Genomic DNA, 23,907 nt, shown 5'->3' with positions numbered 1-23,907 from the left:
AAAAATTCAAACGCGTGGTAGGCACGGAGAATGAACATAGCGGGATCGTCGGTGTTCGGGGACGTCTCTTAGCAGCTCGTAACGCTAACGGCAGGTACTCGGGAAGGCTCGCTAATGGCAGGTAAGCATGGTACGAGTTCATTCAAAGAGCTCTCCAGAGTTTGCCCTGATTCGAACTCGGAGATTTACCATAGTGGCCACTCGTCGGGCTCGGGGCTCTCCGTGAAGATTTTTCAACAAGTTGAAAAATGTCCACGAGAGCCCCGAGTACCGACGAGTGGCCACTACCGTAAATCTCCGAGTTCGAATCAGGGCAAACTCTGGAGAGCTCTTGGAATGAACTCGTACCGTGGGACAGGGCTTTTAGGCTGTCAGGGGTTATGGGGAGAAGGCAGGAGAATGGGGTTTGGAGGGAATACTGATAGTACAGGATACTGAGTTGGATGATCAGCCATGATCATATTGAATGGCGATGCTGGCTCGAAGGGCCGAATTGCCTACTCCTGCACCTATTTTCTATGTTTTCTATGTTTCTATGAAAGATAGATCAGCCATGATTGAATGATGGAGTAGACTTGATGGGCCAAATGGCCTAATTCTGCTCTTATCACTTATGAACATATGAACTTACACTGTACAGTTTTTAATTTGATTTTCATTTCATTAAAGTCATTGATGTCTTTGGAAATGCAACATTTTAATACAGCACCTAAAGAAAATTAACAAATACTTTTTGTCCAAGCTGTTGCATCTGTCCGCACTCTGAATACAGAGATATACGAGTCAGTAAATTACTGGGGTGTGCTGAGTAAGTTGGCATGTTCTGGGCTGGAGGAAGAAGTGTGAGAATTACCCTAAGTGTTAATTCATGCACACACTGAGATAGGTGATGAGTTCTTTTAAATATTGATGATTCACAGTAGGTCACTTATTACAGACATTTTTCTTGAGCTGTACACAAAACTGCATCTGCACTTGGTTCTGCAACAGAATCTATGATGTTGCAAAATCATTCAGTGGATGCCAAGATGTCGTTCTGATAGATATTGCAATGGAGGCCTTTATTTTTAAAACATAGGCCAGGATTTGTGAATAGCTTGGGGAAAATGGATGGTGAAAAATTACTGATGATATTCCTGACTTTCTTTTTAAATGTTTCAGCAATGCTGTAGTAGGATTAGGCCCTGAAGCCACTTTCCTGGGCTATGTAGACTGATGTAGGCCATTATAGACCATTGTTGATCCTATTACCTCTATAGCACATCAACTGACAAGTCCAACAAATAACTCTACACTAAGGTTCAGCATTACTATACCTTTATTAGCATTCGAGTTGCTTAACTATGTATGTAAACCACTGACTTCTAATAACCTTGGAATTTTCCTTAATGTTCCAGCTTATCATAAGATCTTAAGTGATAGGAACAGAATTAGGCCATTTGGCCCATCAAGTCTACTCCACCATTCAATCATGGCTGATCTATCTTGCCCTCCTAACCCCATTCTCCTGCCTTCTCCCTATAACCTCTGAGACCTGTATCACTTCTTGCACTAAATGACGGGACGCATGGCTGGGATTCAAATACTACCCATGTGAATGAACTGGCCAGATTGCTGGTAACGGTTTTCTGTAAGCTTTGAACACAGGGCCGTCCTTCTTTCTAAGGTTGTTCCCAGGTTGCTGCTGTCGATGACTTGGATCTTTTTTGTTTATATGACTTTTCCTTCAATCTTCTGAAGGAAGCCTTTGTTCTAAACCAAGCATTCATCTTCCTTCCTTCTCAGGCTAGAGAGTTCTTATTGTGTTGCCAGTTCATATTTTCTCTCTCCAACATAGTTACATCCAAAGGTTCAAAGGTTATTTTATTGGTCACATATACCTAGGTGTAGTGAGATGCTTCTTGCCAATGCAGCACATAAAGAAAGAATACAGACATAACAGTAATAAGGAAATGTAAACATAAAAACATCCCCCCCCACAATGGTTCCCATTATGAGGGAAGGCACAATGTCCAGTCCCCATCCCATGTCCACCCATAGTTGGGCCTATTGAGGCCTCCGCAGTTGCCTTTAGTGAGGCCCGATGTTCCAGGCCGTTCTCGGCGGGTGATGGTGCTCTGGCATCGGGAGAATCCTCTCAGCGGCATGGGAACCCTGGAACGGCCGCTTCCCTTACCGGAGACTGCGACTTCCGAAGCCAACAAGGGCGCGCCGGATGGAGCTCCACCACTGGCGATCTCATCGAGAGATCCCAGGCTCCCGATGAAAAGTTCAGCGCCGCCGCCTGGAGCCGGCCGCTCCACAGTCCCGCAACTCCGCGATGTTTTTCTCGGCGTTCTCAGCATACCGGAGTTCCAGCACGGCGACCCAGGCAAGGCATCGCCCGCTCCGCAATAGCGCTCCAGCGCTGTGCAGCCGCCAAAGCCGAGGTACTGGGCAGTCCCCTGAGGAAATGGTGCTCCAGGCCCGCCGGAAGGCCGCGAGGACGGGTCGAAACAGCCTGGAGAAAAGCTGCCTCTCCGACCAGGTAGGTACCCTGAAAAGTAGTTTCCCCCTTCCTCCCCCCCCCACCCCCCACATAAAAAGACTAGAACTCCAAAAAACTAAACACTAAAACTCGCTAAAAATTTAAAAAAAGAGTGAAAAAACGAACAGCTGCAGGCTGGGCACGTATTAGGCATGTATCCACGTATCATGCATTAGCAAGAAGGCTGTTCCTAGACACCTTATCTTCTAAAGACGACACTACATAGCCATCAAGTTATCTGTGTTCTCACCTCGTGTCGATCTCACTGTGCTTCTTTGCTCTCATGGTCCCAACATTTCTCTGTCTCTCCCGAACTAACAACATCCTCCCACAACCTGTCGGGATACTTGGCATCTTGACTCCAACAAAACAAGTAGATGATGACATCTATTTGGGTAGCACAGTGGCACAGCGGTAGACTTGCTGCCTCACAGGACTGGAGACGTGGGTTCAATCCTGACGATGGGTGCTGCCTCTGCGGAGCTTGTACGTTCTCCCTTTGACCGAGTGGGTTTTCTCTGACATGCTCCTGTTTCCTACTGCATTCCAATGACATGCAAGTTTGTAGGTTAATTGGCTTCTGTAAATTGCCTTGAGTGTGGAGGATGCAAAAGTGGTTCTAACATTCTGAAGAACTAGTGTGAATAGGGAGAGTCAGTATAGACCTGGTGGTCCATAGGGCTCGATTCCACACTGAATCACTAAATGAAATGAACTAAACTAAACTAAACTAAAACGAACTGAACTATTTCCTCAATAGTTACAAAGCAACAATCTGTTTTAATAAAAGTCTTGCCTATTAGCTGATTACAACAAAATTCATTTGATGTATAATTCAATATTAGCAGCAAGAAAGCAAACAATAAGTTAAATCGAATCTACCCTACCATGCCTAATCATTTCAGAAGTAAATGGATTGTTACTGTATAAATCATTCCTCACTGGGAAATCAACTTGGTGAAAAATTGACATTCATCAATTTAGAACCAGGCATCTTTCCATTAAACCTCTCTAGCCATGCATGAATCATTCCCAGTAATCAGCTTTTACAGAAACAGCAGTACTCTGGAGGAATGAGATGATGCTATTTAGTGAAACCAATCTTTTGGAGTAAAGAGGATTTTGGAAGGAAAAAATAGAACATTTCAGAGATTTGGTTATGGATGATATTTTTAATTATTTGCATAGGTGTGAACACAACCTTACACTGGCTTCAAAGGAGTGGGGTTATTGGACTGCACTAAGGAGGAGTTTGTGTTCTCTCAGATGAAATCAGTTTAACTTGGCATCATGTTTGCCACAAACAATGTGGGCCAAAGGGTGTGTTCCTGTGCTGTACTGTTCTATGTTCTATGTTTTATGTTCTGACCCCACTGTATAACAGAAAATCCTAGGAAAGGCAGAGTCTCAAGGAGCCAAACTGTGGACTTTGTTGGAAATGGAGATCAATAAACCCCAGAGGTTAAAAGACAAGATGCTGCAAAGTCAGCCACTTGACCATTGAAATTTAAAGGCAACCTGTCGGGCAATTCAGATGCAAATAATGGACAAGTGAAAATCAGAAAATCTGCAAATGCTGGAAATCCGAAAGTATAAAAGATTATCTTTCATCTTCTTCACCCCTTCCCTTTTAACGTTGCAAGTGTATCGATCTTTTCATGACTCCCGGAACTGCATCTCCATGCCCCACACCCACTACTACTTTCCCCATGTGGCCACAAGAGGTGCAGTAGCATCTTAAGAACTGGCCCGCACCAGCAGTAGCAGCTCAAATCGGCATTACAGCTGAGTCACTGATGTGAAGCAGTTGTATTGTGTAGCATTGCTGGAATTACATTGTGAATGCAGCCTGAATCAATTGTTGGTTTCACAGTTGACAGAATGGTCTGTGGGGCCCTTGAGGGGAAAAAATCCTATTCTGCATCAACTGTGGCCTCCTTATATAGGACACTGAAATTAATCCTGAAGCATAACGACACCCCCACAATCCATGTAGAAACGAAAAACAACAGTTGCTGGTTAATACACAAAAGGACACAAAGTGTTGGTGTAACTCGGCAGGTCTGGCAGCATCTCTGGAGAACATGGATAGGTGACGTTTTGAGTCGAGACCCTTCTTCAGATGCCTACCCTGCTTCAATAATGGACATACCTTTTTGGTGGCTTGTGAAACCGTCTCAAATGGAGGTGGCAATGTTTTGTTTCCACAAGTGTGATGTTCATTCATAGATTCATGACATCTCATGCTTTTCATTCATTTGGATGTTTAGTGGTTATTATCCATTCACAATTGCACTTTGTTTATGGAACCATGTTGGCCAGAGACCCGAGTTCCATCCGGGTGCTGTCTGCGTAGAGTTTGCACATTTTCTCTGTGACCGTATAGGTTTCCTCCATCTGCTCTGGTTTTCTCCCATATCCCAAAGATGTTTGGATTTGTAGGTTAATTATTTTTTGTAAAATTGCCCCTAGATGCAGAAGTGGAATGACATAAATGTGGGATAACTGGTGTGAATGGATGATCGATGGTCGGTGTGTACCTGGTGGGCCAAAGGGTCTATTTCCATCCTGTATCTTTGATTCAGTTAACATGTTAGTTAAAATTAGTTATGCCTGCTTTAAACCGCATAATTAATAAACAGACAGCTTGATTACGATGTGATGCAATTGACCATGTGTGCATCACAGTTGCCTTTGCATCATGCAATTGTTTTGTCCTTTGTGAGCAATGAAAAAATTGGGCTGCAAATCATTCAGACCACTCCAAGGAGTCGCGCAACAGCTGGTCCGAAAGCTCAGCTGGCACAAATTGTTGGGAAGAATCCATAGCTTTTCTCACCATTTCATATCTGTCCAGTTGGCACGAAAACAGGAATAGGGAGAGGGAGGGGAAGGAAAGCACGAACGGAGATGTTTTGGACTGATGTGGTCATTGATGTTCTGTCCGACAGCTGTGCCTGGGCTGTGCCAGCCACAAAGTTCTTGCCTCCGAGTTAAAAGGTTTTGGATTCAAGTTCCACTCCAGAGAACTGTGCACCCTTGCAGCAGACTCAGGGCTGCCACCTGGATCTAGCGGACTCAGTCCCTCCGGCTCTGCCCCCCTGCAGGACTCTGCAGTGGACTCCCTGACTGAGTACGTTTACAAGTTCACACGCTATAGGAGTAGAATTAGGCCATTCGGCCCATCAAGTTCACTCTGCCATTCAATCATGGCTGATCTCTGCCTCCTCATCCTGGCTTCTCCCCATAACCCTTGGCACCCGTTCTAATCAAGAATTTGTCTATCTCTGCCTTCAAAGTATCCACTGACTTGGCCTCCACAGCCCTCTGTGACAATGCGTTCCACAGATTAACTACCCTCTGACTAAAGAAGTTCCTCCGCACCTCCTTTCCAAAAGAGCGCCCTTTAGTTCTGAGGCTATGACCTCTGGTTCTGGACTCTCCCACCAGTGAAAACATCCTTTCCATATCCACTATATCTACGGTTATGTTGACTTTGTCAAACATTTAAAGTCAGACAAATCTTTAACCTCCTGGCACAGATTAATGTGGAAATATATGACTGAGCAATGAGACACAATTTGGCCTCTGTGACCCCCTTCATGCACAGACATCTCTGCAATCCACCAACTCTATCAATTTAATCTCTGGAGGAAAAGGTAAATGAAATAATCAATCACTTCCATCTGAACAACTAAAGATGACCGTGCTTTCACCTCTGAGTCAAAATGCATCTCATCCATTGGAGCCGCAGTCTCCCAGTATTACTGTAACTCTCAAGTTTTATTGTGTGTTCAAGTGGTGGTATAAAATATAATTCAATATCAAACAATTGGCACAAATCTGTTTAGTATTCTAGGGTCCAGAGTCAAGGATCAAGTCACGAGATTTTCAATGATCATATGAACCGGCAATGGGAAAATAGGCCTGTAAATGCAATACTCATAGATAACATATAATAAACAATAAATAAATAAAAAGCAACTAGTGAAAAAAACTCTGAAGTACTTAGACAAGTCTTTAAACAAGACAATCCATAGTTCATAGTTTATTTAATGTTTTTAGTGTTCGGAGGAACCTTGTTGGGCAGAAGCTGTTCTCGAACCTGGAGGTCTAGGTTTTCAGAGTCCTGTTCTTTCTTCCCCAATGGCAGTAGTGAAATGTGGCTGTGGCCAGAGTGATGTGGGTCTCTTTGAGGCAGTGCCTCCTGTAAATCACTTAGATGGTGGAGAAGTCAGTACCTGTGATGGACCAACTGGCTGATGTCTAAAACCTTTTGTAAACGTCTTTGTTCCTGGGCCTTTGAGTTGCTGAACCAGGCCGTGATACAACCAGTCAACAGGCTCTCGACTGTACGCCTGTAGAAGTTCAAGAACGTCTTCGTCAACGTAACAAATCTGGATGCTGGAATCTTGAGCAAAACACAAAGTGCTAAAGGAACTGAGCAGGTCAGGCAATTTCTGTGAAAGAAATAGACAGATGACCTTTCAGGTCAGGACCTTTTTTTCCGACTGGTCAGACTGATTTATGTTTTGTTTATTATTCTAATTAGGGAGCTGGTATATTTGATCTCCCTTCCAATAATCCATTAATCTACAGGGGTTTGAGATAATTAAAATTACTTCTTTTCTCTACATCTCATTGTGTTCATTCATATTCTAGGACTCGGTTAAATTATCTCCTTGTCTGAAAGAAAGCAATTATTCTATCAAAACTGAGATGAATCCTGTGCCTGCAAGATAATTAAATGCTTGAACAGCAGATAGCAAGTCTGCTGAAACACAATATGTCCCAGTGCCTGGTTTACAATAGTAATGTGGAAGATAGGCTACATGGAAAAGTACCGTGCAGGAACAGGCCCTTCAGCCCACAATGTCTGTGCTGAAAATGATGCCAAGATAAACTAATCTAACCTGCCTGCTTATGGTCCATATCCCTCCATTCCCTGCATAGCTTCAGACTCTTGGGTTAACACTTCTGTGGAAAGAGTAACTTCAGACCCACCACTATCTGTTAAGTAGCCATGTAGTTTTACTAGAATCTTAGAGGTGTCTGAATATTGATTTCTCTAATTTCAAGTAACCTTTGCATGTCCTCTCTCTCCGTCCCTCCTCCACCCTAGTCGTCCTGCTAGTTTTACTGTTCGTATCCCCACGTTATCAACTACTCCACAGCCAACAAAGGACCATTGTGGGTTATTTGGCCATCGGTGCTGGCTCTGTTCTGTGCTGTGCTTTTCATGTCTAGTTTCCCCTGACTCTCAGTCTGAAGAAGGGTCTCGACACAAAACTCCACCAATTCCTTTTCTTCAGTGATGCTCCCTGACCTGCTGAGTTACTCCAGAATTTTGTTTCTATCTTGGGTGGAACCCAATATCTGCAGTTCTGTCCTACAAAAGTGATAGGTGGATACAGGTGAGGGGGTGGTGCTTGGCACATGGGTAGACATAGTGATAAAGGATAGAGGTGAAAAGGAGACAGATGTGTGTCCGATATGGAAAGAAGAGGAGTGAAATGTAAAGCCGGAGGGAGAGATAAGGGTGATAAAGGCATTGGGGGAGGGGATAGAGGGGGAATAAAAGTGACTTGGGATGGGAGATGAATGTACAAAGATTCCAGCAAAGACACATTTAGTTTTATTGTTAGGGCAACAGAGCAACGGCATGGAGATACTTCCAACAGTGTGTTCAGAGTTTGATGTAAAACAAGTGAAAATAAAAGAAACAGTCTATTTTCATTCTGGGAAAATGATACACATCAAAGTACTGAATGGCATTGCAGAACACAGTTTGTATTACTAATCAAGGAAGCTTGTGTCATATTTTTTGGAAGCAATCAATAAGTAAAAATTCCTGAATGAATCAGAATTTTGCCATCACAATTTTAGAGCCATACTCTGGAATGATCAGGGAAAATTCTGATTAATATTCAGAAGGAGCCTCCCCTGTATATTTTTGATTTCTATTCTATCTTTATCGTCGGTTGGTAGGACACCATCAAACAGCAATTGCAAAAAAGAAAAGAAAAATGTTAAAACAAGGACCCTCAGATGCTGGTTACAAAAGTGCTGCAGTAACTCAGTGGGTTTGGCAGCTTCTCTGGAGAACATGAACCTTTCTTCAGATTGATTGTGGGGGGGAGTTCCAAAGCAAAGCCTGGCAGGGGAAGGGTTGATGCAGGTGAGGAGAGATTTTTGACAAGCAGATGAACAAAGACCAAATATGAAAAGACAGAAGGATTGAGACAAAAGGATTGAAGAGTTGCAAATTATGAAGTTAAAGGAAGGAATGTAGGTGGGAGCGGAGGTAAGGGTAGGGGAGAAGTAGGTGTGCGTCCAGGTGGGGCACAGGTCAGGTGGCGGGTAGGGAAGGAAAGGAGGAGTTAAAAGGGGGAAGAAAGGAGAGGAGGAGGGTCATGTTCATTACAAAATAATAGCATGCCTGGGAATGAGCTAATTCCATTGATTTACCAATCACATACACTGCCAATACATACAATCCTCATGGTGGCAATGTCTTCACCTCAATTAGGTTTTTACCTTTTTTGTTGCAGCTGAATTAATTGGAAGCTAAGACTGACTAATCAGGTTTATGATAAGAGGGGAAAGATTTAATAGGAACCCGAGGGGCAACTTTTTCACACGGAGAATGGTGCGTAAATGAAAGGATCTGTCAGAGGAGGTAGTTAAGGTTGAATTTTTGACGCCATCATGCCCCACTGCAGAAAAACAGTGATTTTTTAGTCGTATTACAATGGGGAAAAAGCAGCACCAAGCATTTGAATTTCAAGGCAAACATCTTTCAAATTTTAAATGGAATAATATCTAATCCAAGTGCATTTTAAACAATCTTTAAACCCTTCAAATATCAAATAGTTTATTTTATTTTATGTTAGTTGAGTTGAGTTTAGTTTAGAGATACAGTATTTTTAAGAGAGAGTTATATATAGCCCTCTGGGCTAAAGAAATCAAGAGATATGGGGAAAAGCAGGAACGGGGTACTGATTTGAGATGATCAGCCTTGATCATATGGCAGTGCTGGCTTGAAGGGCCAAATGGCCTACTCCTGCACCTATTTTTCTATGTTTCTATGAAACACGCCCTTTGGTCCACTGAGTCCACGCTGACCAACGATGACCCTTACATTGGTTCTATCCTGGAGACCATGACCAATTTACTGAAGGCAATTAACCTACAAACCTGCACATCTTTGTTCTATCACTCTGTACACTTGTGTCAATGTATTATTCGCATTCTCTCGCTGGAAGCCATGAAGGGTCCTTCATTTCCATTCGTCAGTAATTTGAGGATTTAGTCTTGTTTATGTTCTGACCGCATCGCTGCAATTGTTAAATTAGATCAGTTAATATGCCATTTCAATTCAAATAAGGTTGTATAATGTAAATTATTTTTATTATTATGTTTTTTTACTATTATGTTTTACAGTGAATATGATTTCTAAATGTGAGATTGGTAGACATTAAGTTGTTAAGTAAATCTACAGATAAAACTGCAGATGATAGCGATTCTAATTTGGAAACCTACTTGGTTTCTAAAGTGTCAGATGTTTCCAAGTTCCCATGTAAGGGGTTTGAGCTGTTGCTCATCCCTTTTTGTCTTCCTCTCATTTGTATGCCAGATCCTCTTGGTCAACTGTGGCTCTCTGAGGTTTCACTGTAGTGAGTGTGGATTGTGTAGCAGCTGAGGCCATGGAGCAATTGTTCTGTGCTGGGAATAGGGATGGTGACCCAGGAGCAAAAAGGAACTGCAGGTGTTGGTTTACAAAACAAACCTCACAAAAGGATCGAAGAGTTGCGATTTGTGAAGCCAGAGGAAGGAAGCTCCACCTAGAGTTGCACCAATTTCTTCCCTCCCCCTCCTGCTCCATCTTACTTCCTTCCTCTGGCTTTACAATTTGCAACTCTTCGATCCTTTTGTTTCACACCTTTTCCTTCATCTTTGACCTTTGTCCAACCATCTGACTATCAAAATCCCCCTCACCTTTGTTCACCTATAACCTGCTGTGCTTTGTCCAGCCCCTCCTCTCGCCTAGCTTTCTTCCCCATCCCCTTACAATTAGTTTGATGAAGGTTCCTGACCCGAAACATCACCTATGCATGTTCTCCAGGGATCCTGCCTTATCCGCTGAGTTACTCCACATCACTTGGTGTCATTTTATTTTACAGTAACCCAGTGATGCATGATGGGTTGTATTCTGTGGCTAGGATCCCTCCAACTGCAATACTATGTTGTCCACAATGCCCAAGGACTGATCAGCCTTGTAATATTTTCTATCTGTTCTCCACCTGCTCCATAGTGATGGTGACTGGAAATAGACACAATATGCTGGAGTAACTCAGCGGGACAGGCAGCATCTCTGGGGAGAAGGAATGGGTTGAGACCCTTCTCAGACAGGAAACACAAGCAGTTATATTATTGCAAGTCATGAAGGGATACAGGGAGGCATGGTAAAAGTGTGGGTCGGAGCTTAGGTCGGAGTCTGAATCAGGGTATTATCTGTAGACTTACGTAACAACCTAATGTCGACCAATCTCGCATTCAGAGAACATGTTCACTGTAAACTATAATGATAAGAATCATTTCACTCAATTAATATCTTATTCACATCATTTTTTGCCTATTAAATTATACAACTTTTACATGTTGTATAATTTACAACTGAATTAAAATGGTCTATTAACTGATCTCATTTAACAATTGCAGTGATGCAGACAGAAGATAAACAAGATGTGACATTAATCCTCACATTGCTATCGGATGTGAGGTGTTTGGATATGAAGGATCACACTCTGGTTTCGGTGAGATACTGCAAATAATGAGGTGACATGAGAGTGTCATTTGGCAATGAGACGGGGGGGACAAGACTGATTTTGAATAACCTTGGAATTTTCCTTAATGTTCCAGCTTATCATAAGATCTTAAGTGATAGGAGCAGAATTAGGCCAATTTGCCCATCAAGTCTACTCCACCATTCAATCATGACTGATCTATCTTTCCCTTTCAACCCTATTCTCCTGCCTTCTCCTCGTACCTTTGGCACCCGCATTAGTCAAGAATCTATCAATCTCTGCCGTAGAAATATTCATTGACTTGGCCTCCACAGCCGTCTGTGGCGATCAAATTCCACAGATTCACCATCATCTGACTAAAGAAATTCCTCCCCATCTCCTTCCTAAAGGTACGTCCTTTTATTCTGAGGCTATGGGAGTTTTATGAACTTTCCCTGGTACCCTGGGTATAAGTGACAAATGACCATCTGCTTGCCTTTGGTTGCCTTGGTGACATCTTGGGTTCAATTTCAGCCATTTCATTTTGGACTCAATTAAAACTCGTGGAGAGAAACTTTCCAAAGCAGGCAACTTTGGCCACAAAAGGTAACAAGGAAGCTCGGGCTCTCAAAGTTCTGAAAACTCTGTACATTCAAGCACTGTGTACTGGCATAGTGTCACTGCAAATAGAACTGCTGCCTCCCTGTTCCAGTGGCCTGGATTCAATCCTAATCGCTGGTGTCATCTATGTGGAGTTTGCATGATCACCCCGTGACCACATTGGTTTCCATGATACAATACATGTTGTACATTCAGGCATTTGAAAGCTACCATTGTAACATACTGAGCCAAGGACAGCGGGAGGAAGGTTTCAACTAAGCATTCCGTGCATCTTGTAAATGCCTCGCGGTGCTTAGCTTCACTAAATCTCTTGTTTATAATATTCCTTTTGAAAGTTGTTCATGTCGCTTGGAAATGGAGCTGTGAATTGTGTGTAGATGCTAGCACCAGTCCATATACAATCTTGTTTATGTAACAAGCGTGACAAATACCTGAAACACTTGCGCAGGTTCCCTCAGTTTCTTCAGCCGATGCAGCTAATCCACAGTTCTATATTATACATGCCAATTCTCCCAAGTCTCAATGAACAAGCCTTGTTGGTGATCAAAAACAAAGTGCCAGGGGAACTCAGCGGGTCAGGCAGATGATGTTTCGGGTCGGGATGCTTCTTCAGTCTCAAATGTCATCTGTTGATCAGTCTGAAGAAGGGTACCGAACTGAAACATCGTCTGTCTATTCACTCTGCAGATGCTGCCTGACCCTCCGCTTACCTCTAACACGTTGTACATCGCTCAAGATTTCAGCATCTGAATTTTCTTGTGTCTTCTCGTTAGTGATATTTAGTTGCACTCCAAGAACTAGTTCCCCTTCCCCATACACATTTCTTTGTGAGTAGCTGTCTTAATAGTCAAGAGTCAAGAGTATTTAATTGCCATGTGTACCGTGAACTGGCAGCATTTCCTGGGTCACTGAGCGACAAGGAGATGGTTGGTGTTTTACAATCTGTCGTAACAAAGTTAATTCCACCAGAGTATGAAGCTAACCCGTCAAAGGTAACCGTGTCTGAGCAGTGTCTTTCATTGTATGCACATCATTTTTATTAACTGCTTTTGTGATAGCATAGTTACTACTGTGGCTCCACATGTAGTGATTACAGTGTGGGATTAAATCACCAACCTGCTGGGCTGGGAACAGAAGCCATTATTTGCATAGACAGCAGCAAGAAGCATGAAGAGGTGATTGGACCTGGATGCACTTTTACTGCAGAAATGCCATTGTTAACCCTTGAGGAAAGCTATATTATTCACCCAGACAATGGGACATTTCCAGCAAGACCACAGTTTCACTTTACTGTTTCCATGTGCTTTAGAACAGCCAGATTTTAATCATTGAATGAAATTATGCATTGAACAAAAAAGACACAAAGTGTTGGAGTAACTCAGCAGGTACGGCAATATCCATGGAGAACATGGACAGGTGACGTTTCAGGTCGGGATCCTTCGTCAGTCTGAAGAACTCCACCCGAGGTCAGGATTGAACCTGAGTCCCTGGCACTGTGAGGCAGCAGCTCCATCAGCTACGCCACTGTGTGGCCGGCACATCCAGCCCTCACTGACAGTGTGTTCACAGACTCCGTTATATTAGCTCTCTAAGCCCCTGCAACCTTCCTAACCCATCCTTGCGATAATTACACTGATCTATTCTTCCCAAGTCTCCCAACCCTTTCCCCATGACTGTCACTGTGCAATCTTTAATCCTTTCCATCTGAGTCTCTCCCAGCCCAGTGATTAATTTTGCTCACTTCAGGTAGCCCCGGCATTCCCTCTCCCTATCCCTCCCCCACCCAAGTCGCACTAGCTTCTCGTTTTCACCCTACAAACAACAAACAATGGCCTGTTTCCTTAATCATTGTTACAATTTTGCATACCTTTTATTCATTGTTCTTTATCTCTCCGCATCATCGTCTATATCTATCATTGCCCTTATCCCTAACCAGTCTGAAGAAGGATCTCGACTTGTCACACATCCCTTCTCTCCAGAGATGCTGCCTGCCCCACTGAGTTACTCCAGCTTATGTGTCTATCTCCAGTCCTCCATTCCTTATTCCTTCACAACAGAACCTCCATTTGAATAATTTCCTCTAAGCTTCTCTCTAACTGCAATGGAGCAAAGCTCTTCCTACACCATTTATCACTTGTAACTATTGTCATCATGCCTTGGCATTCTCTTATTGACATTTCAGAGTACATAATTATTCGCTGACCTTTTACAACAATTCAAATTTCAGGCAGCTTCTTAAAGTTGAATGCCATTTGCCTTTGTGCCTTTTGAAGCTTATTGCAACTTAGAAGCAAGTGGCACTTCTGCTAATTATTTCTTCCCTAGCTTCCATCAAGGTCCGAGAATGCACTCGGTCAGGCACTCGGGGTGTCTCCACCTTACTCTGCTTTAAGATGGTCAGTAACTCCTCTCTGGTAATTGCAAGATATCACAATCCATTTGCCTCAATTCCTTAGCTTCCACGATCTTCCCCACAGTAAAATCAGATGAAAAATGGTCATTAATAATCTCATCCATTTCCGGTGGGTCCACACATATATATCCATGCTGATCTTTAAGGGAACCTATTCTCTATTGTTTAAAACTGGTATCATATTATGGGGCAAATCCGTCAGATGTTGAGAGGCGATAGATCTGAGGAAAAGGTTCCAGCTAGGATATGACTTTGGAGAGGTTGCCAAAGAGGTTTACCAGAATGCTGCCTGAAGCTATAAAGAGAGGTTGGAGAGACAATAATTGTTTTCTCTGGAGCACAGGAGGTTTGGGGAGACCTGATAGAAATATATAAAATTAAGCGAGGTATAGACAGGGTAGACAGTCAGAACCTTTTACCCAGGGTGGAGATGTCAAAAATTAGAGAGCAGAGCTTTAAGGCGAGAGTGACAAAGATTAAAGGTGATTTCTGAAGCACGTTTTTATTGCCACAGAGCGAGGTGGGTGCCTGGAACGTGATGCCAGGGGTGATGGTGGATGCTGCACAATAGTGGGATTTAAGATACATTTAGATAGGCACATTGGTGTGCAGGGAATGAAGGGATTATAGATCATGTGCAGGCAGGTGAGATTAGTTTGTCTTGTCATCATGTTGGGCGCAGACATTGTGGGCCAAAGGGCCTGTTGCTGTTGCTATACTATTCTATGCTCTATGTTCTGTTTTGGAGACAATGTGGAAACTGCACTCCTTTAGCTGTGTGATTCTGATAGGTGGTCCCAGAGATATTTTGACCTCACCTTGAGGGAAGATAATCCGAATACTGAGGCATTTTCCGAAGAAGAAAGAGAAATAGCAGGAGGTGTTGAACAGATCCACTTTAAATTCAGATGCACTCAGAAAGAAAATTTCCTCTTATGCAGTGAAATCAAATTCATGGGTATAATAACCAGAGAGCTCGCATTGGAAGGTAATGATTTGAGTATCACTAAACCAGCTGAACAGTTGGAAAGGGATTAAATAGGACTATAGATTAAGGGGGGGGGGGGGGGGGGCAGGTAAGAGCTGAGGCAATCTGCAACAACAGGCATCTATGGAAACTATTAGATTTTGTGGCTTACATTTGGATTATCAAAGTGTAGAAAGAGCCAACTCCTTGAGAAAACCTATTCCAATTAATTTTCTTACGTGCTGTCATTTACAGGGAATGGAGGGATATGAATGCGGTGCAGGCAAGATTGGTTTAACTTGACATCATGTTCAGCATGGACTTTGTGAGCTGAAGGGCCTGTTCCTGTGCTGTACTGTTCTAAAAAAATACACAAAGTGCTGGAGTAACTCAGTGGGTCAGGCAGCATCTCTGGAGAACATGGATAAGTGATGTTTCATGTCGGGACCTTTCTTCAGACTGGCAATCACCCTGAAACTTCATCTATCCATGTTCTCCAGAGATGCTGCCTGGCCCGCTGAATTATTCCAGCACTTTTTTTTTTGTTGTAAACCAACATCTGCTGTTCCTTGTGTCTTCTGTACTGTTGTACAGTATGTTCTATGTTTTGACCTTGATGTTCTTGGTATACTAGGTAGACAAGAGCCACCAACTAAATGTCATTTAGCATTAGACTTGTACTTTACATCAATTGATTATAGCAGACATTTCACTTCGCATTATGAGTGTGTCTGTGAAAACCATTGAAAGAACTGAGTCGACAGTCTTGGACTCTCTGGGTGAATGCCACCATGTAATCTTTACAGCCATTGCTACAGCTGCATGTCTAGAAAAATCTGACTGTGGGCAGAGAAAATAATTTGCAAGAACCTACCGATCATGTGCAATGTCCTGTGTTATTCCGTAAATCAATATGACCAAGGCTTCTCAGGCCATTTGCTGGCAGTAAACACTGGGTTGTTTTTTTTTCCTTAAGTAAGGGCGGCTTACAGCGCTTGCAGCGCCAGAGAACCGGGTTTGATCCCGACTACGGGTGCTGTTTGTGTTTGTACGGTCTCCCAGTGACCAATGTAGGTTTTCTCCAAGATCTTCGCTTTCCTCCCACACTCCAAAGACGTACAGGTTTGTAGGTTAATTGGCTTGGGGATTGTATACTCGGTAAATTGCCCCTAGTGTGTGTAGGGTAGTGTTAATATGCGGGGATTGCTGGTCGGCGTGGACTAAGTGGGCTGAAGGGCCTGATTTAGCTTAAGCTAAATCCTTGTTTTCATCTCGTATCAATGGATGCCATTGGTTTTGAGAAAGACTTCTACTGAGATTGGAAAGCAGTTTCCAAACATAGGTCTCTGGAAGTGTGCCGCGATCAGGTTGTGCGACTGTTGCTCTTAGCAGCAATCAGGGCAGCTCTCACTTTGCCCATTCTCCATCTGTCCTTGCCGAGTGCCAAGGCTGCTGAGTGTGGGAGGTATCTTCAAGACCATTAAGTCCAGCCTGACAGAATGAATGCCAATATCATTTGATGCAGCTCTTTAGGAGAGTTTGTTACAACCAACCTTCCTGTTGCTTACGATCCACAGAATATAAGGAAAACAAAAAGTGCTGGAGGAATTGAGAGGGTCAGGCAGCATCTATGGAGGAAATGGACAGGCTATATTTTTACTTTAGTTATTTATGGTTATATTTATATTTTTTCATAAATAGTTAAATATTTAAAAAATATTTCATATATAAAAGATTTTTAACGTTGTTGAATGTCAGGGATTTTGCTAAAACGTAGAACAGCCAAACGTCTCAAGAGATATTTTGTGGGCAAGACAAAATGTGTAGGAAGGAACTGCAGATGCTAGTTTAAACCGAGGATAGACACAAAAATGCTGGAGTAACGCAGCATGTCCAGAGGAGCCCAAGAGGAGGGGGACTGGTGGGGACAGGAGACGGAATCATCGCTGAGTTATTCCAGCATTTTGTGTCTATCTTTTGCGGGCAAGGCTTGTCTGATTTGTCTATCCCCTCCCCAGTTTCTGCCTGATCCTCTGAGTTTTCCTCCAGGACTTTGTTTTTTGCATCTACATATATATTACACATATTCCTGGCTGTAAAAATTAATGAAAGACTATTATTACGTTACAATTCAGTGAGTTTTTCATGTTGATTACACATAAAATGTAACCAACCAGAAAGACGGGTGGAAATTAGATGCAGCATATTGCCTGGCTAGAGGCTTGGTTGGCACTCAGTACGTGTCTGCAATATTGTAGGACGAGCAAGGTCTGCTCCAGTGAATGTGTTGGAAGGAACTGCAGATGCTGGTTTAAATCGCGGAACAACACAAAAACCTGGAGTAACTCAATGGGTCAGGCAGCATCTCTGTAGAAAAGGAATAGCTGATGTTTCAGGTCTGAAGAAGGGTATCGACCTGCAACATCACCTATTTCTTTTCTCCAGAGATGCTGTTTGACCCACTGAGTTACTCCAGCTTTTTGTGTCCATCTCCAGTGAATGTATGTTTTGGCACTGCCTCAATAAGGCAGCTAATATCATCAAAGACCCACTCCACCCAGCCACCCTCTCATTTCCCAGCCACCATTAGGAAGCAGATACAGGAGCCTGCAAACCTTGTCCATCACATTCAAAGAAGAGTTTCTTCCAGCAACCCATCTTGAACACTTAGGAATCCAACCCTACCTCAGGAGCTATAGCACTAACCTTGTCCGTGATCACACGCATGCGTTCAAAGCAAGAGTTTCGTTCCAGCAGATTTGATCAGTCGGGATCTTGTAACGACTCTGCGTTCCTTTGCACTTACTTTTAGGTGGCTGCCATCCACAACCCCAGCAACAGCACGAGTTTCCTCTGGGGGGGGAGCAACCTATTTGCTCCCCACCGGCAAAATTATGGAAGCAAAGTAAAGAGGTCCCTATGTGCTTGGGAGGTCGGTGCAGCCAGCACAGACTTCGGAGCGTTACCGGGGCTTGTGCAGCGGCCTAATGGAGTTTTGGTCTGAAAACCTTTAAGGGCCAGGGTATCCATAGGAACAGCCTTGTGGTATTGATTACTACATTAACGACGGTCACCGGCGGGAGAAGGAAATCGGGAACAGCAGGTACCCTGCGTTTTTTTTCAACTTACCTTTCTGTACATGGTTTAGGTTTACGGAGGATGTTATCTCAGCCCATAGCCCCAGCTGAGACACTTACTATGCGATCACCGCGGCTTAGGAGCAAATAGTCCACTGACTTGGTCTCCACAGCCATCTGTGGCGATGAATTCAATTCAATTCAATTCAATTCAATTCAAAGCACTTTATTCGTCCCCGAGGGGCAATTTAAAAGGGCGCATTACAGTGTAGCTTTTTAAAAATATCTGATACACCCCAATCTAACTATATATATTATATAAACATAAGTAGCATCACGCTTATATACTGCACGAATCATCTCACCACTGCACACGGAAGCAGTACCTTGGACACACAGAAAGGGGCATATACACTTGGCACAATCACACAACACACAACACCGCACATCAACATTCATGGACACATAGTCAATAGTGCCCCAAGTGCACTCTCCAATTATTGCACAGATTCACCACCCCCTAACCTGACTCCGAAAGGAATGGGTGTCGTTTTTCCTCCTCATAATCTCCTAAAGGGTCCGTAAAGCTGTAGCAAGTAAGAATGTAATTGTTCCTTTGCCAGTACACACGACAAGTAAGCACTCTCGACACTCTTTCAGTTACACAGGATAGGCGATGGTGTAGATGGGTCTGGGTATGGTTTGGCTCCAAAGGAATGAGGCTATAGTTCCAGACATGGGATTGTTGCTGTGGCAAGCTGGACAATACAGGTAGGGTTTGCTATCAGGGTGGAGAGGAGGCAGTTGGGACCATATGTCACTAGAAGGTGGGATCCGAGTGCTGAACTCCACTTCATGGTCCCTGCTGAACGATGAGGGATTTTCGTGCCCTCCGCTCCCACCCTCTTATGATCATATCAAAAACTGGTATCTCTTTGATAATCTTACTATGTTAGATCATTATAGGTTCACAAGCACTGTGGAAGCGGCTCTTTGCTCATGATGCATACAGATCAAACTTCAAATGTAATACATTTTGGTTGGACCACAACTTTGGGGCATCTTGGTCTAGTTATCATGGACGATTTGGTTGTAATTGGGGCCTGTTCCCCATAACCTGTATAACTCTATGACTCCATGACTTGCACGCGAGAACAAATAATCAAAACAATGGGTACAGGTTGCTCTTGCAAGCACTATGTTGGTTGCTACAGCACAAGTTTACTTGTGGATCTGAGGCACAGAGGACCTCTGTAAGTCCCTAATGCTCCTCTATCTTTAGTTTTCATGAAGATTGAATCAGACAGTGTATGAAACGATGCCACATCCTGACCTATTTTCCTGGCACTTCTGTGCTTGTAACATAGAGAAGGTGAAGTGGATTAATATGGTCCCTGCTGAACCAGGCCCACTTGGTAGCAGCTCTTGCTTGCTCTAATCTACAAAGTTGTTGATCTTGATGCATGGAAAATACAGTACGACTCCAAACAGGCCTCAGTACAGGTTGTCCACGTCACAGCCATCGATCTCACCCTCTGTAAGTCCCTATGCTCCTCTATCTTTAGTTTTCATGAAGATTGAATCCTACTTGTATGAAACGTCCACATCCTGACCTATTTTCTGGCACTTTGTGCAGTAACATCAGATTCATAGTTCAGGCCATTCAGATTCTACATGGTTTAATTGAAAAATCATTGTCAGAGTACACGTACAGAGACCATTTCACGAAATGCACTTTTTTAGTCCCACACAAGGAGCAATTTACAGATGTCAATTAACCTACAAACCCGCACGTCTTTGGGATGTGGGAGGAAAGCTGAGCATCGGGAGGAAACCCGCGTGGTCACAGGGAGAACACGCAAACTCCACACTGACAGCACCTGATGTCACGCTGGAATTTAGAAGATTGAGGGGGGATCTTATAAATAGAAACTTACAAAATTCTTAAGGGGTTGGACAGGCTAGATGCAGGAAGATTATTTCCGATGTTGGGGAAGTCCAGAACTAGGGGTCACAGGTTAAGGATAAGAGGGAAGTCTTTTAGGACCGAGATGAGAAAATCATTTTTTACACACAGAGTGGTGAATCTGTGGAATTCTCTGCCACAGAAGGTAGTTGAGGCCAGTCCATTGGCTATATTTAAGAGGGAGTTAGATGTGGCCCTTGTCGCTAAAGGGATCAGGGGGTATGGAGAGAAGGCAGGGATGGGATACTGAGTTGGATGATCAGCCATGATCATGTTGAATGGCGGTGCAGACTCGAAGGGCCGAATGGCCTACTCCTGCACCTATTTTTCTATGTCTATATTTCTATGTCGGATTTGAACCCGTGTCTTTGGCCTCTACCAGCTGCGCCACTGTGCAACCCTGCAAGTTTTCCAGCGGCACAAAGAAACAAACAAGACGGTTGCACATCACACTTGAAAGTCGACATCTCCTCATTAATTCTTCATTGATTGTGTAGATTATTTATGGAGCCAGGAAGCTTAAAATTCATGTTTCTGTCAGCTTCATTTGAATTGATTCCTTGAAAGCGATTATTTACCCACGCAGTTGATGCTATGATTTGTGGCATTTCCACTTTTTACTCGACTTCCTCTAATTTGGACAATTATATTCTTGTGGAAATCATGAAAATAGGTCAGGTTTGTGGCATGCATTTTAGAAGAGGTGAAATTTCCTCAGAAATATTCACATCAGCAGCATTATCTTGTAGACAGACTAGAGAGGGAGAGAGAGGCTCTCTAACTTTGAATTTTACATACCACTCATATGATTTATAATTGTACTGAAATTCTTAAGTAGTCTGAAATTATCTTATCGCAACCAAAAAGCATAGTACTCAGTGGAGTCTCAGTGGGTCAGTGGGTCAGGCAGCATTCTTTCACAACATTTCGGGTCAGGACCCTTCTACACCATTGTCTATCCATTCCCTCCGAAGATGTTACCTGACCCGCTGAGTTCCTCCAGCAGTCTGTTTTTTACAGAAGATTCCAGCATTTTCATTCCCTTGTGTCTTCATTATCTCATCCACATGTTTTTAAGATTCTGTACATTGTGTAAATTCATCTGCAGACAACCCTTCACCACAGTGAGTGGCTGGCAACTTTGTGCTTTTGGGAACATTCCAGAGTGTAAACATATAATCAAACAGCTTTGGCCGGACAGTTATTCAGGAGTGTCTGATGGTCAGTTATCAGAGGAAGGATGATAACCTCTTTCCACATGTGTGGCCATAATGGCAAGCGATTCTTCTGGAACTGCTCCCGGTAGATTCTAAAATCAATGGTATCATTGATGGAACTCGGATCATGTTAGAATCTAGAAATCTACCAGTCAACCAAATCCCAAATGAAAAGAACGGTGAGGGAGGTAACACGTGACATTCATGTGCTGAGGTTTCCAACTCTCACCTGTTATTTGTCATAAGAAATAACAGGTCCTAGTTACCTCACGACACAACTAGGTTCTATTTTCTTTTTCACAGAAATTGTGCAATTGAAAGAGACGCCACTCAAACTTGCACTATGTTCATTCTCAGTGAGATCCCTGACCCCCTGTAGCTTCATAAACAAACACACATGCACGTAGGCATGAACTGCTTTGCCCACGGAAGTCTTTGTCGTGCTCAATCTCAGTTGTTGAGTCCAAGCACACTACTCACTGGAGTTTGTTTGGAGGCCCTTCCAAGCTGTGTTTCAAAACATGGGGACGATATCTATTCATCACAGAAGCAGCCAGGGCAGGGATGGACGTTTGCCTGCAAATTTGTCTGCATGGCAAGCTTCCACAAAATGCAAGCATTGAGAGACTGGATTTGTGTCTTTACAGGACTTTGCTAGCAGTTCCCAGTAGTTCTAGGTGTCTTCAGGTTCCCCTCCTATCAGCAGTATTGTGCAAAAGCCTAGCCTGGTCATTCTGACTCTTGAGAGCATCCCCTAAAACCAATTCCATCATTATAGCAACCATTCATTAAATTCCAAGATGGACACAAAAAGCTGGAGTAACTCAGCAGGGCGGGCAGCATCTCTGGAGAGAAGGAATGGGTGACGTTTTGGGTCAAGACACCCTGCAACAATCCCTAATCGCAGAAAGAGTGTTTTCTGTATGGTGGTACAGCTGGCTTCAGAGATTGCGTCTGCTGGGCTAAATGCCGACAGGTATGAGATGTTCCAACACTTTGACAAGAATCCTTATGCTGAACCTGACATAATCACTGGAGACTGAAGAAGCATGCAATGGGGAGCCAATTCAAGACTGTGCATGCACACATATCACTCAAAGGTAGCACTTTTACAGCTTTCTTCACCTACTACTCCATCAGTCTGAAGAAGGGTCCTGACCTGAAACGTCGTCTGTCCATTCCCTCCACAGATACTACCTGATTCGCTGTTCCTCCAGCACTTTACTGAAGATTCCAGCATCTGCAATTTCTTGTGTGCCTTCAGTAATCTTGACCAAGTTGCTGTGGTATAAGCTGCCATCTACATGTCCATGTCGGAGAATTCTATCGCCAGTTGCTGAAAGACTGTTGATAAATTACTCCAACTAAATTGTTATCATAATATAAATATGATCCAGATGGATCCACTGTTGGATATTTCTTGGTTGCATCCTAGCACAGTTTGGCAGATGTAATTTGTTTAGGAGCTGTAATGTTATCAAATAGGCCTAGAGATTAGTTGTTGAAGTAATTATCAAACATATGTACGGGCATCTCCAATTTTAACCCAAATTAAAACCTCTACACAGTGGGTATTTAAGACACAGGGCGGCATGGTGGCGCAGTGGTATAGTTGCTGCCTTACAGTGCTTGTACGCTGGAGACTCGGGTTCGTTCCCGACTACGGGTGCTGTTTGTACGTTCCCCTTGTGAAGGGGAGGATTTTCTCCCACTCTTCAGTTTCCTCCCACTCTCCAAAAACGTACAGGTTTGTAGATTAATTGGCTTTGTATAAGTGTAAATTGTCCCTAGTGTGTGTGTGTGGGATAGTGCAGGGATCGCTGGTTGGTGGGGTCTCGGTGGGCGAAAGGGCCTGTTTCCACGCTGTATCACTAAACTAAACTAAACTCAACTAAACTAAGCAACTAATTAATAAATGAACAGGGCAGATGAACGCTGTCAACAAAAAAAAAAGCCAGTGGTTAGATACCATCTCAGCTCAAATCTCTTAAATAGTGTATAATTGTGTACCAATGACATAACAATGAAATTCTTAATTGTAACAGCGTAACATGTCTGTAAACACAATACATATAGATAAAATATGATACAGAACAGTTCGATAATTAATAACCACAATATCAGTGCAAAACCCCCCCCAAAGTCCTTAGAGCAACCACAGTCCACTGAACCACCCTATCAAGAAATAGAGAGCGGTCCTGAGCTACCATCTACCTTATTGGAGACCCTCGGACTATCTTTAATCAGACTTTACTGGACTCTACTGCACTGTACATTATTGTTTTTTTACTGGACTGCGCTATATATATTCCCTTTATCCTGTAACTGGACAC

The sequence above is a fragment of the Leucoraja erinacea genome, chromosome 27 (genome assembly GCF_028641065.1).
Source record: "Leucoraja erinacea ecotype New England chromosome 27, Leri_hhj_1, whole genome shotgun sequence".
In the NCBI taxonomy this organism is placed as follows: Eukaryota; Metazoa; Chordata; class Chondrichthyes; order Rajiformes; family Rajidae; genus Leucoraja; species Leucoraja erinaceus.
This window is presented reverse-complemented; position numbering follows the sequence as displayed.